The sequence below is a fragment of the Salvia splendens genome, chromosome 12, assembly GCF_004379255.2.
Source record: "Salvia splendens isolate huo1 chromosome 12, SspV2, whole genome shotgun sequence".
Classification (NCBI taxonomy): Eukaryota; Viridiplantae; Streptophyta; class Magnoliopsida; order Lamiales; family Lamiaceae; genus Salvia; species Salvia splendens.
In genome coordinates, this window is record NC_056043.1 from 10,962,500 (window position 1) to 10,977,052 (window position 14,553).

Genomic DNA, 14,553 nt, shown 5'->3' on the forward strand with positions numbered 1-14,553 from the left:
CCAGCACACAAGTCGTTGAACTATGGAGACTCGTTCAACACATTGAGGTCGTTGTTGGACCCCGCGACACCAAAGTAGGCATGTCAGATCCACAATCTGCAATCGGCAACGGCCTCCAACACAATCGTGGGATGTGTGCCCTTGTGCCCGCTAGTGTATTGTTCTCTCCAAGCCATTGGACAATTCTTCCACTGCCAGTGCATACAGTCGATGCTTCCAAGCTTCCCCGGGAAGCCGTGGGCCCGCTCGTGCATGTCGACCAACTTCCTAACGTCGTCGGTCGTTGGCTTTCTCAAGTACGTATCCTTGAATGCTTCGACGACTGCCCGACAGAATCTAGCGAGGGACTCCCGTCCAGTAGGCTCGCTTACATGGAGATACTCAACGAACATATCTGATGTAGTTCCGTAAGCGAGTTGACGAATGGCAGACGTGCATTTCTGCAACGTCGATATACTTTCCCGGCCCACAGCATCGGTAGTTTGGCAGAAATACGGGTCACAAGCTACAACTGCGTTGACAATGCGTAGGAACAAAGGCCTCCGCATCCGGAACCGGCGACGGAACATCTGATCACTCCATCGCGGATCTCTAGAGAAATAATCCGTGAAATGCCGCAAGGCAGCTTGTTCACGGTGTCGGTGAATATACATCCGAGTACGTGGTACCCGGATTTGTTGTTCGTTCCAAGCTTGAATAGCAGCTTGGTGGGGTTCAACTTCGTTGTTGATTTCTTCTTGGATTGCCGGTACCGCCTCTGCTAACAACCGGGACATTTGATCTTCGAATATTCTTTCACAAGGATGCATTTTTTCGAATTCTAGGAAGAGATTTGAAGTTGAATGTGAAGTTGAATGTGTATGAAAATGGAGTAGTATTTAAAGAAAAAATTTTCGAATTTAAAAAAAAAATCGGTTGCGGCCCGGCCTGAGGAGCGTGTAACGTTGGGCCGGGACTCGCCAGTTGCGGCCCGTAACCGTGCAACGCCGTCCCAGGCCGGGACGCGGGACGCTCGCCAGGCCGGGAACGCGGCCCTGGGACCGGCTTGGGCAGTGACTCTCCTCCGTGTAACGCATGGGACGGGCCGGGACTCGCGACTTACGGCTCTGGCCTGCCGCGTTACAGATGCTCTAACACTCGGCGGAAAATTCTAAGTCGGTTCAAATTTTTTGAAATTAATTATTTAAAAAACCTTTTGAAAAAGAGATAAGAATATGCAGATCTCTAAGATAAATTGAAACTTTCCGAAAAGATATCGTAACAATATTTATTAATAATTTCATTCATCATCGCCGGTAAAAAGAGGAAATCGCCTACCAGTTCGGAAAATGCAGGTGAGTCGATCCAGTGGAAACTCAGGCCGATCAATTTGACTTACTCTGACTCGAGTGGGAAGAATGGAAGAACTCAAAAGTGCTCTCAAAACCTTAACCGACAATGCTATTAACTAGTATAGGGAAGTAAGGATCGATCCCACAGAGATTATGCGTTTGACATTTGTTGTTGGATACGAAATGGGAATGGCTGCGGCCACGCTTTCTAGGGGGTGAGTTAAGTTAACTACTTGACTTGAGAGATTAAAATTAACTAAACTAATCAACTTACTAGACTTAACTAAATCTACTTGATCATCCAAGCCCCTTGGCCTAGCGGTAAAGGGTGCTGGATACCACGTCCATCCTGGAGGTCTCGAGTTCGAACCCTGGGTGGCGTAATTTGTCTTTCCTCCTTGTTATAGGAGTTGATTTGTAATTTCCTCCTTCATATATATGATATAAATATATGAAGTTAATTAAAAAAAAAAAACTAAATCTACTTGATCAACTCATACGAACTTTCCCGAAATGGGCAAACAGAATAAATGGGAGACTATCAGTCCCCTGCAAAGTGTACAATAAAGTAAAAACTTTTTAACAACTTCATCTTGTTCACCAAATCAACATGGAAAACAAAACAAAGAACAGATCTGAAAAGCTATGGAAGATGAAACATCATAACAACACATAAATTAAATCTGCTCTTAATATCTAAGCTACGACTACGTAAACTAGAAACTAACCCATACTCATGCAGAAATGAAACATAGAAATCCAGATCTAAACAGAAACGTGAATTGAAAACTCAGATCCGACCAAATCGACATAAAACAAGACACTTGAACTAAGATGTGCATCATAAAACGGAAATCAAAACAGATCAGAAGTATCATGCATGAAAACAGAACACGTCAGCTGGAAATGAAAACATAACTTCAAATCTACTAAATCAAAAACAACAAAAGTCGATAACATCAAAAGTAAACTAAAAACAAACAAGGAAAGTAGGAAATTGTTTCATCGCTTCTTCTCGAAGCGGAATAACAGAACTGAAGCTAACAGTGCAGGAAACTACCACCAAACTACCAACAAACTAACTAAACAAAAACAGGACCAAGTGTGTGACGGAAATCAAGAAGATGAAGTAAAAGCTCCGATTTTAGCCCTAGAAGAGAGCTGAATTCATAAAGATATTCTAAGAATGCATGTGAGACCCCCCTTTTCACCTCTGGCTGGGACTCCCTTTCTACTTGTGTTGGGCTTCCTTTATATAGAAAGGCGTAGGGCTCTAATCCCTAGGGTATAATCATCTCTGAAATGTCATTCCTGCCCTTCACTTTGTGGTGGAGTCTACAGCTATATCTCCCATGCGGAACTCATGCTGACTCCATTTGATTCTTGACTTGATCAACTCAATGCCGCAGTTTTTGACTTCTTTCCTTGATCCGTTCATCCGCCCAACTAATCTGTTCCTTCTCGGAATATGGCGGATTTTCACACACACTTGGCTCAAAATTGGATGTTAGTTACAGAATTTGATGTAGTTTTACCACAGAACACATGCATGAAACGAGCCTCATCAAGTGCTCTCGGATTCGCGTGTCGTCCCCAAAGATAAAACGGTTTTGTCTTGTTCGTTGCAGCACTGCAGGCGGAACAAGCTCCGACGAACTGGATGATGGCGAGGGCAGAGCTTCGACGGAAGACTATGCAAAGAGAGAGATAGAGCTATGCAAATAATATGCTTAGTTTGCTTGTGTTTTTGGTGTAGAGAATGCGAGGGATGCATGCCTATTTATAAGCCAAGTCCACCTATTGGTATTGATGGAGTCAACACTCATTAGAGCATCCGCAGCGGTGGCGAAAGACGCCACCGCCGTCCGCGCCGTTGGCAAGGCGCAGGACCGCCGCCGCTGCCGCCGCGCCGCTGGCACGGCGCTGCTCGATGTATCGAGCACGTCCGTGCCAGCGGACGCACACGTGGCGCGCTCCCATTCGTCAACGGCATAGCCGTTGTGTTTAAACTTTTTTTTATTTTTTTTTTTAAAAAATCGGTATTTAATTATAAATAATGCTAAAAAATAAAAAAAAATATTTTCCAAATCCCAAAAATATGGCCGTTTTTTTCCCGTTTTTTCTGAATTTTTTTGATTTTTTTTTATTTTTTTTTTCCCCAAAATCATCTATAAATACACACATTCATCATCCATTTATCACATCAAATCATCTCTCATTCATCTCTCATTCATAATTCTCATACAAACTATCAACACATTTATCCCCCACTCAAAATCTCAAATGGATTTCACGACCCGAGACGGGTTCTTTTTGCGCAGCGTCAAGAGTCAGCGCGGAAAGATGTCGAAAGAGCCTTCGGGGTCCTTCAAGCTCGATTCAACATTGTGAAGGCCCCGGCTCGGCCGTGGTACGTGAATAATATCGCCGATATCATGTTCACGTGTATTATATTACACAACATGATTATAGCCGACGAAGGGCCGAGGGCGGCTAGCTTCTACGACGAGGACGAAGCCGGAAGCTCAACAGCGAGGTCTCCCCTACGCCGAGGCGAGCATACGACGGTTGGCCAGAGGATCGAGACAAGACACACAATGCGCGATACTCGAATCCACAATCACCTACAAGAAGACCTAATCAACCACATGTGGGCGAAATTCGGCAACGAGTAGTGTCATTTTTAATTTTTAGGATTTTAATTATGTAATTTTTAATTTTTAGGATTTTAATTATGCAATGTTTAATTTTATTTGTCATTTGTAATATTTATTGTGGGTTTTAAATGAATTTTAATATTATGGAAATGTTTTTGTGTAATTGAATTTTATATTAATTGTGCTCGTCCTTGCGGAAGAGCACAGTTGTGGGTGTTGTGCTCTTGCCAGAGAGCAGGCATGAATAGTACCGCCCGGGCCCACAACCGTGCCGCTGGCAAGAGCACGGTTGTGGATGCTCTTATGTGTGTCATGATGGCTTGACTGTAACCGTCGGGAGTTACAAGCCGCTACGGACGTTACAAACGTCAACTATGGAGCATGAACCTGGACGGATGTATCTAGATATCTCTCACGTACTTGTTCATTCCAGAAATGTATCTGGACGACCCGATCAATGTGCACGCATTCTACGAAGCTTTCTTCGTATGCTCATTTGCCACATTATTTTATCTACGTGTCCAAAATAATATTAATCAATTAATTAATTAATTATATATCTCCATATATCGTGATATACTTTAATATATTATTTCTCACTCACCGGAATCGACTTAGAGAAAGTGAACACAATCATCTACTCAGAGCGTAGATCGATTATAAATTATTTAATTATTTTTAAAATTAAATAATTCATCATTTATACGACCCGGTCAATTGCGTTGACTGGACTACGATTCCAACAATTCTTTACATTACTGCAATGCTCACTACAAAAAACAAGCAAATTACCAACGGCAAAATCCGTGGGTAAAATCAATTAATCCGTTGGAAAACTGTGATAGTAAGGGATTACCAAGGGACACTAGACATTAGTAAAAGGCACGTCGCAAAAATTTTTTCCAAGGGATATTTGCCGTTGGTAAAATTCCCAACGGCAATTCCCTTGGTAAATCTTGGTTATGGTTTTTGGGAATTACCAACGGCAGTTGTCTGTGGGTAATCTTGATATGATTTCAAATTTGCCAACGGCAGTTTTCCGTTGGTAATATTACCAGAAATTTTATCAGCACCATTTTAATGTTTTTCATCATGCCTACACATTTTATCATGTTTCTAGCTATACAATTAAATCAATAACCAATAAATAATTATCAACACAACAAGAAGCATGACAGATAAACCTCAAAAGTATTCATCAGAACATAATCAACGTACAAAGCAAAAAGAAGCACAAAGTATTGAGTTTAGAAGTTAGTTTGTGAAACATCAATTCTAACTAGTAGCATCATCATCATCATCAACAAGAGTGTGACTTGACTGTTGGGGTTGCTTGGAGATAAACCGCTTCATCATCTCATCTATCTCCAGTTTTTGCTCGCGTCTTTGCTCAAGCAATTCTTGCTGCATTTGGTCTCAAAATGGAATGATCCAAGCCAGTTGAGGGGGTCTGTGTCGAGTTTTTACACATGAGGCGTTTTGCAAAGTTCCCTTGTCCCTATCATCCTCTTTTTCTCATCGAGCTTGCTTCCAAGATCATTCATACATGTAAAATTCATTTAATTTTATAACCCTATTTAATATCACCAAATGACAGTTAACTTTGTACCTTAAATCTCACGACCTGAACAGCGGCCCTTCGCCACAATCAAACAGATATTCAGACATAGTGATTTTACAGTAAGCTGTACAAAGATCATTTCAATTCAGACATAATAAGTTTATGCAGACATAATCACAACACAGTAATAATCACAACACAGTAAATAGAAGTCAACCAATGAAGAAGCTATGCAGCAACAATCAGTCAACAAAATCCATTCTTTAATAAAATCAAGACACAAAAATCAAGCCATCTGCAAATCGAATTCACAAACATGTCATTACTACATAATCAGGCTTACATGATAAGTTTATGCAGACATACTCACAACACAGTAAATAGAAACCAACCAATGAAGCTCTGCAGTAACAAGCAGTCAACAAAATCCATTCTTCACAACAACAGGTCGGTGGAGCCTGCAAAGCTCCACCCCAAACCTAGCCACCAATTTCTAACACCCTAAGGCATGCTCCTAAATAATGAATACCATCATGGCCACCAATTGGGCCATGTTCCAATATAACTAAAATAAAAATAAAAGAGATTTACCTTTAGAGTTTATATCTTCACTTCAACTCTAAGCTTTAATTCCCCTAATTTCACTCTCGAATAAGTGTGACAGTCCTGTATGAAATTAATATACTTATATTATCTTATGTAACATAAACTGCTTTAATAGATCATGAGCACATGCTTATCATATTATATGTATCATTAAATGTGTTTGTCATTTACAGACAATAAAGTCACAGCAAAATTATATTCTATGGTTTAAATCTTAAATCAGAAGCAAAAACTCATGTTAAGGCTCTATGGATAATGCTGGATGGATAAAGAAAGAAGGATGTACACCTCATTGATGGCAAGAACCTGGCCATTGCTCTTCTTCACCTTCTTAAGCTTTCTCAAGAAATACCTTCATATATTAACCCACACACCAACACATTACTATACAAGCATTACAAGCTAAACCTCATATTCAATAAAACAAAGACAAAATGTTAAGTTAAACATTAAGATCAGAAACTCCTTTAATGATACATATAATCATCAAGCAAGAGCAGAAACTCATTCAAGAACTACAAAAATCAGATGAAGTAAAGATCAGTTACTTCATTAGGGCTGCCATGAAATTACAGTTAAGTTCATACACACATCACATCCCTTTTACTTCCCAAAGTAAAAAACTGCAACCATGAAATTAATCATTAGTATGACCAAGCTGCAATTACGCAAGCAAAGGATACATTGTTTCCTCACATGTGTACAGCAGTTAACTTTTGTGATCAAAGAAATTTGATGTATGCATAGAGCAACCTGAGCTAAGTGACCACAATATGAGCACACAATAAAGCTCAGCCCAAGTCCACTCTGCTCAATTTTATAGAGATTCAGTTCCGAAATCCACATAAATTTGTACAAGGACACAAAATCATACATACAGCTAGATAGATTGTTACATTTAAGCAATTATTATGTCTAAAACACACAAACATTACACAAGTTGAGGAAGCAGATCCTATCAACGATTTAATACGATTGAGAATATAACATATCAGTGCATACAAAGCTTTACTACTAATTAATTTGGTGGAGAACTTCTACTACAGAACATCAGCTTAGAATCAGTAGTATGATGAACCAACAAAAATCATCACTCAAACAAATTAATATAACATGCACTGGACCACGATTTAGATTCCCAACAAGCAAAACTGGACAAGATGTACATTTGGACAACCTAGAATAAAGGTGCAAGATAAAATATTGGTAAAGAAAACAAACAATTATAGCCAAGTTTCAATTACACATCACATCCCTTTTAGTTCCCAAAGTAGAAAACTGCAATCATGAAATTCATCCACATAATTGTACGGTATATCTTTATAATCAGTGCCTCATAAAGCCTAATCAACAAAAATCATCACTCAAACAAATTAATATAACATGCACTGGACCAGGATTTAGATTCCCAACAAACCAAACTCAATTCTACAGAGATTCAGTTCCAAAATCCACATAACTTTGTACAAAGATTCAGCCGTACAAGGAGATAATATTCTATTACATTCAAGCTATTATGATGTCTCAAACATACAAACATTACAAGTCGAGGAAGAAAAACAATTTATGTTATCCTGAGGTTTTTGAGATAAAGAAATGGAAATGTAGAATCCATGAACAAGAGGTTTAAACTTTAGAGAGGGAGATAATATTACATTCAAGCTATTATGATGTCTCAAACATACAAACATTACAAGTCGAGGAAGAAAAATAATTTATGTTATCCTGAGGTTTTTGAGATAAAGAAAAGGAAATGTAGAATCCATGAACAAGAGGTTTAAACTTTAGAGAAGGAGATAGAGTGAGAAATGTACCACTTGTGCTGGACCGTTGTGGGGCTTCTGAGTTGACCAGCAGCTACAAAACCAAAAAAAATGTTTAACCCAAAACCAACACTAATTTTGAACCAACGGAACTTCTGCAACAAACTATAGGTAATTGTGCAGCAAACTATATAGAAATTGAATATAAGTTCATCCAAAAATTTAGGTAAAATCATAAATATATTTACCCAAAAAGGTTTAACCCAAAATGAACACTAGTAGTTCATGATTTAACCCAAAACCAACAATAGTTCTGAACCAAAAACCAAATGCAGCAACTATATGGTAATTGAATAATTGCATATAGAAAATAGGTAAATTGGTACGTGAATTAGATAAATAAACAAGATAAAGGAAGAAAACGCGTGGGAAAAACTATTGTAAGCCATGCAAGTTGCCAAGATATTTTGTATCGGTTGGTTAGAATAATTGTAACAGAATTCCGTTAGAATGTGTGAGTGTAGCTGTAGCGAGTGTGGATCACGAGCTCACATAGCCGGATCTTGTGTGGATTGTAACTACATATTTAGGGAAAGAAGTCCCTTCCATTTTAGATATGAAAAGTATTGATCCAGCTATTTCCTCTCATTCCTCTGAATCTTCCTCGAGTCTTTCTCCTTCAGGTGGAACTCTCACCTTCGGTCGGATCTCGGTAGCCGTTCCGGTCATCGGCAACCCTGGTACCGTACCAAGTGGTATCAGCCTTGACGATTCTGTTCCTGTCATGGCGGCCAGCACGCGTTCGGGTGACTTGCAGCGGTTAGAAGAAGCGATCCGTGCTTCTTTGGGTGAGGTCATGGAGAAGATGGCTGCAGCTGACCGCGCTCGTGAGCATAGTGATCGCCTTCGCGATCAGGCGTTGCAGGAGCTCCGCGATGATTTTTCAGCGCTGTACGTCCAGCACACTGAGCTGATGTCGAAGATCCAGTCTGGAGATGGGCACGATCGCGGCAATCAACCTGCGGGTCGCAACTATTTCGCGACGAGGCAATCCAAAATCGGTTTTCCGGTCTTCACGGGTGACGATCTGAACGGCTGGCTGTTTCGGTGTAAGCATTTCTTCGTCGTGGATCAAACTCCTCCCGAGGAGATGGTGAAGATTGCGGTGATCAATCTTGAGGGTAGGGCGCTGCAATGGTTCCATAGTTGGGCCAAATTCCGACGGGACGCGATCAACGAACCGTGGGAGACGTTGTTACGGGGCTAGAGGAACGTTTTGGGGACAAACTATTGGGAGATCCGATGGCGGAGTTGCTGGCCTTGAAACAATCGGGTAATATCTCTGACTACCACGATCAATTTGAATCACTGTTAGGGAGAGTGGATGTTTCAGAGTCTTATGCTGTTAGTTTTTTTCTCAATGGACTGAAATTTCACATTCAAAAGGCTGTCCGTATGTTTATGCCCAAAACAATTCATCATGCTTTGAGCTTAGCTCGTTTACACGAATCTGCTAGTGTGGCTTCTTTTCAATCGGGGAGGAGATCTAATTCCCATGATTCTGGGCAATCTGCTTTTAATTCTAAGCCTCCATTGTTGCCATCCCCTGCTTCTTCTGCTACATCTTCCTATGCTTCTTCACCAAGCAAACCTAGGAGGGCTCTCACTAGTGAGGAATTGGATGACAAACGAGCTAAAGGTCTATGCTATTGGTGTAATGAAAAATATGAAAGGGGACATCGGTGTGCAAGGAGACAGTTGTACTTGATTGAGTTACCTGATGAAGATGAGGGTGTGCAAAATGAGGATGTAGGGGAGCAGTTTGAGGAGGAAGGGAGAGACAACCCTCATATATCAATGCATGCCATTCATGGCTCTTCTTCAAGGAGCTATAAAACCATGAGAGTATCTGGCAAGGTGGGGAAGAAGACTCTCAATATTTTGATTGATTCGGGAAGCACTCATAATTTCTTGGATTTACAATTGGCCAAGAAGTTAGGATTGAGACTTATTGCTGTTAAGCCTATGAAAGTGGATGTGGCTGATGGAAACTCTATTACTTGTGAATTTATGTCTAAGGCCTTAAAATGGAGCTTGCAGGATACCTTATTTACTACTGATGTGCTCTTGTTGCCTCTTGGGCAATGTGACATGGTTTTAGGCATCCAGTGGCTGGAGACTTTGGGAGTTATTCAATGGGATTTCAAAAATTTGACAATGTCTTTCTATCTGAACTCTAAGAAGCATGTGTTGAGGGGCAGCACTAAAGGTTCGGACCTGCAAGCTGTGTCGGGTAAGAACCTATCTAAGATATTGGGAAGTTGTGAGGAGTTACAGCTCTGCTGTTTGAAGCTGCGAGTGGATACGGATGTACAGAGGGAAAGCAATGGGGAAAACCCTGATCAGGACTTGGTCACCCCTGCTTGTATTCTGGAATTTTTGGCAAAGCAAGAGGCTGTATTCAAGGAGCCAACTACTCTACCCCCTTTCAGATCTCATAATCATCAGATTGTACTAAAAGATGGAACGCAGCCTATAAGTATCAGGCCATATAGGCATACTTCTATCCAGAAAGATATAATTGAAAAAATAGTTGGAGAGTTGCTGCAAAATGGTTTTATTCAGCACAGTTGTAGTCCTTTTTCATCTCCGGTGGTTCTAGTTAAGAAAAAGGATGGAAGCTGGAGAATGTGTATAGATTACAGGGCCCTCAATAAACACACTGTGAAGGATAAATACCCTATTCCACTCATTGATGAGCTGCTAGAAGAGCTACATGGAGCAGCAATCTTTTCTAAAATCGACTTGAGGGCAGGATACCACCAAATCAGAATGAAGGAAGAAGATATTGCAAAGACGGCATTTCGTACGCACAGTGGGCACTACGAGTTCGTGGTCATGCCCTTTGGCTTGACCAATGCACCAGCCACTTTTCAAGGCCTAATGAATGATGTCTTTAGACCCTATCTGAGGAAGTTCGTGCTAGTTTTTTTTGATGATATTCTTATATATAGCACTGACTTATCTTCTCATCTGGAACATCTGGAATTAGTTTTTGGGAAATTGAAGGAGTTTTCCTTGTTTGCTAAGCATAATAAATGTTCTTTTGGGCTGCCACAAGTGGAGTATTTGGGTCACACAATATCTAAGGCTGGGGTGTCTACGGATCAGAAGAAGATCCAGGCTATGTTGGATTGGCCAACACCATCAGATGTCACTCAACTCAGAGGGTTTCTTGGTTTAACTGGATACTACAGGAAATTTATCAGGAACTATGGTATTATATGCAGGCCTTTGACTGATCTCTTGAAGAAGGACAGCTTTCTATGGAATGAGGGAGCTGATGTGGCATTCAAGGAGTTAAAAGGAGCAATGACTCAATCACCGGTACTGGCTTTGCCTAATTTTGATTTGCCTTTCATCATTGAAACGGATGCTTCAAGTTTTGGTATTGGGGCTGTATTAATGCAGGCAGGGCACCCCATAGCCTTTATCAGCAAAGCTCTCTCACCTAAGCTCAAGTTACTCTCTGTATATGATAAAGAGCTGCTTGCTATAGTCTTTGCTGTTACTTATTGGAGTCATTACTTGGGAAATAGACACTTTACTGTAAAAACTGACCATAAGACCTTGTCTCACTTGATGAAACAGAAGCTGTCAACTCCTGGACAACTCACTTGGTTGTCCAAACTAATGGCCTTTGACTTTGATATTACTTATAAGGAGGGCAAGGAGAATGTTGTAGCTGATGCTCTATCTAGAGTGCACTCTTCTGAAATAATATGTATGGCTATATCTACTGTATCAGTGGATCTTTACCCACTCATTGAAGCTACTTGGAGTTCTGACAACAAGTTAGCTGCTGTTATTGAGGGGTTGAAACAAAATCCAGATTCCAAATCTAAATTTACTTGGATTGGGAATCAACTTCGTAGGAAGGGCAGGTTGGTGGTGGGAAGTGATGAGGCATTAAGATTGAGAATCATACAGGCCTTTCATGATTCAAGCACAGGAGGTCACTCTGGTGTGTTAGCTACTTATAAGAGATTGTGTTCACTGTTTTATTGGCCTAAAATGGAGAGAAATATCAGGGTCTATATTCAAGGTTGTGACATATGTCAAAGGAATAAATATGATCATAATGCTTATCCGGGTTTACTACAGCCCTTGCCAATACCAGATGAAGCTTGGTCACAGGTTAGTCTAGACTTCATTGAAGGGCTGCCATTATCCTATGGGAAATCTACTATTCTAGTTGTTGTTGATAGGTTGACTAAGTATGCACACTTCATGTGCTTGAGTCATCCCTACACAGCCATGACAGTAGCTCAAACTTTTTTGGACTATGTTTTCAAACTTCATGGATTACCAAGTGTGCTCATCAGTGACAGAGACACTATATTCTTGAGTAAATTTTGGAAAGATTTGTTTAAGTTACAGGGTGTTGAACTGAGCATGTCCACGGCCTATCACCCTCAAAGTGATGGACAAACTGAGGTGGTCAATCGATGCTTGGAGACGTATTTGAGGTGCATGTGTGGAGATCAACCTAGTGACTGGAGCAGGTGGATAAGTTTGGCAGAATTCTGGTATAACACATCTTATCACTCAGCTATCGATTGCACACCCTTTGAAGCTCTTTATGGATACCCCCCACCTATCCATATTCCCTATTTTAGAGGTGACTCGGCTGTACAATCGGTGGATAGGAGTTTGCAGGCAAGAGATGCCATGTTACAGGTACTCAAACATCCTTTGGCTCGAGCTCAAAAGCGTATGAAGACTCAGCACGACAAACACAGATCTGACAGGAACTTTGAAGTGGGAGATTGGGTTTACTTGAAGCTCCAACCTTACAGACAAAATACCTTAAGGGATCATCAGTTTCAAAAGTTGGGTCCACGCTACTTTGGCCCTTATCGCATTGTTGATAAGATAGGGGAGGTTGCCTACAAGCTGCTGTTACCTGCTAGCAGCAAATTGCACCCGGTTTTCCATGTGTCTCAGTTGAAGAAGAGAGTGGGAACCCATCAGCCGATTAGTGACAATTTGCCAGCCCCTGGGAATGCTACTATCATAGAGCCAGTAAAAATCTTGGATCGTCGTTTGGTGAAGAGAGGTAACAGGCCAGCTACGCAGGTGCTGATTCAATGGTCGAATTCGTTCGAGGAGGACGCTACATGGGAGTACTTGTATGATATCACTACAAAATTTCCAGATTTCCAACCTTGAGGTCAAGGTTGTTCTGGGGCCGGATGGTTTGGTACGTGAATTAGATAAATAAACAAGATAAAGGAAGAAAACGCGTGGGAAAAACTATTGTAAGCCATGCAAGTTGCCAAGATATTTTGTATCGGTTGGTTAGAATAATTGTAACAGAATTCCGTTAGAATGTGTGAGTGTAGCTGTAGCGAGTGTGGATCACGAGCTCACATAGCCGGATCTTGTGTGGATTGTAACTACATATTTAGGGAAAGAAGTCCCTTCCATTTTAGATATGAAAAGTATTGATCCAGCTATTTCCTCTCATTCCTCTGAATCTTCCTCGAGTCTTTCTCCTTCAGGTGGAACTCTCACCTTCGGTCGGATCTCGGTAGCCGTTCCGGTCATCGGCAACCCTGGTACCGTACCATAAATGCACACCAACACTCGGACGAAAATTGAAAGAATTCCGAAAGCAAACTGCAGAAAAGAAGAGAGAAATCACCTAGGGCTGACGATCGCGCGACGGAACGAAATCATTGTTGGTAAGACGACTGTCGCAGTTGAAGAGTGTCGCAAGATTCAGAGGACGGCGGTAAAAGAGAGATAGGGTTAAGTAAATAGTGAAATAGGAGTATACGTATTTAAATTTTCCAAGGGAAATTGTCCCTCGGTAATTAATTCATAAAATAATAATTAAAGGAGATTATCAAATTAAGTTTCCCGACGGTATTACTCCCTCGGTAAATGATATAAAATCATTATTTTTAAAAAATAATAGCTTTACCCACAGAATCGTTGGTAAAACAAACGGGCGAAGTCCGTCACAGATACGTTGGAAATGACATGGGGAAATTTACCAGCGGCAAATCCTTTGGTAATCCATTGGTAAATGCCGATGGAAATTGTTTTGTCAGTAAATCACTTGGTAATTAGCGAGGTTTTTGTAGTGGTTGGATCATAGACAAAAGATAAAGCATGTGACCTACTGTTTGAAAATGGTGTACGGTGACGCACCGACAAATGAGATGGCGGAGGAGTTGAGAATATCTGAGTTGTACTAGAGATAATTTACTCCAACGGTGGACCAAACATTTTGTTATCTATTCCATAAATGGGAAAAACGTCAACCGCATTGGCGTTTCTATAAGTAAATACGCCAATAACATTGGCGTTTTATAATCTCGTCGTATTGTAGCTGTATTTTCGCCAAATACAGCAACGTAAAAAACGCCAACTTAATTGGCGTTTTACAAGAAAAAACGCCAACTGTGTTAGCGTGTTTAATTTAAAAAACGCCAACGGAGTCGGCGTGTTCAATTTAAAAAACGCCAATGACATTGGCGTGTTTAACAATTAAACATGCCATCCGCGTAGGCGTGTATAGATAAAACCCCAACTAGTATGGCGTGTTTTAGTTATGCAAGTATAAA

General features: G+C 40.7%; 1 long non-coding RNA gene across 1 annotated transcript; it reads right to left on the bottom strand.

The window, feature by feature from the left end:
• Positions 1-5,160: 5,160 nt before the first annotated feature.
• On the bottom strand, positions 5,161-13,752 carry LOC121758776. Its single transcript, XR_006041556.1, has 5 exons — positions 13,626-13,752; positions 7,970-8,012; positions 6,444-6,507; positions 6,141-6,215; positions 5,161-5,673 (listed from the first exon to the last, which is right to left on the bottom strand). It is a non-coding gene; the product is annotated as an uncharacterized LOC121758776 (long non-coding RNA).
• Positions 13,753-14,553: the final 801 nt, after the last annotated feature.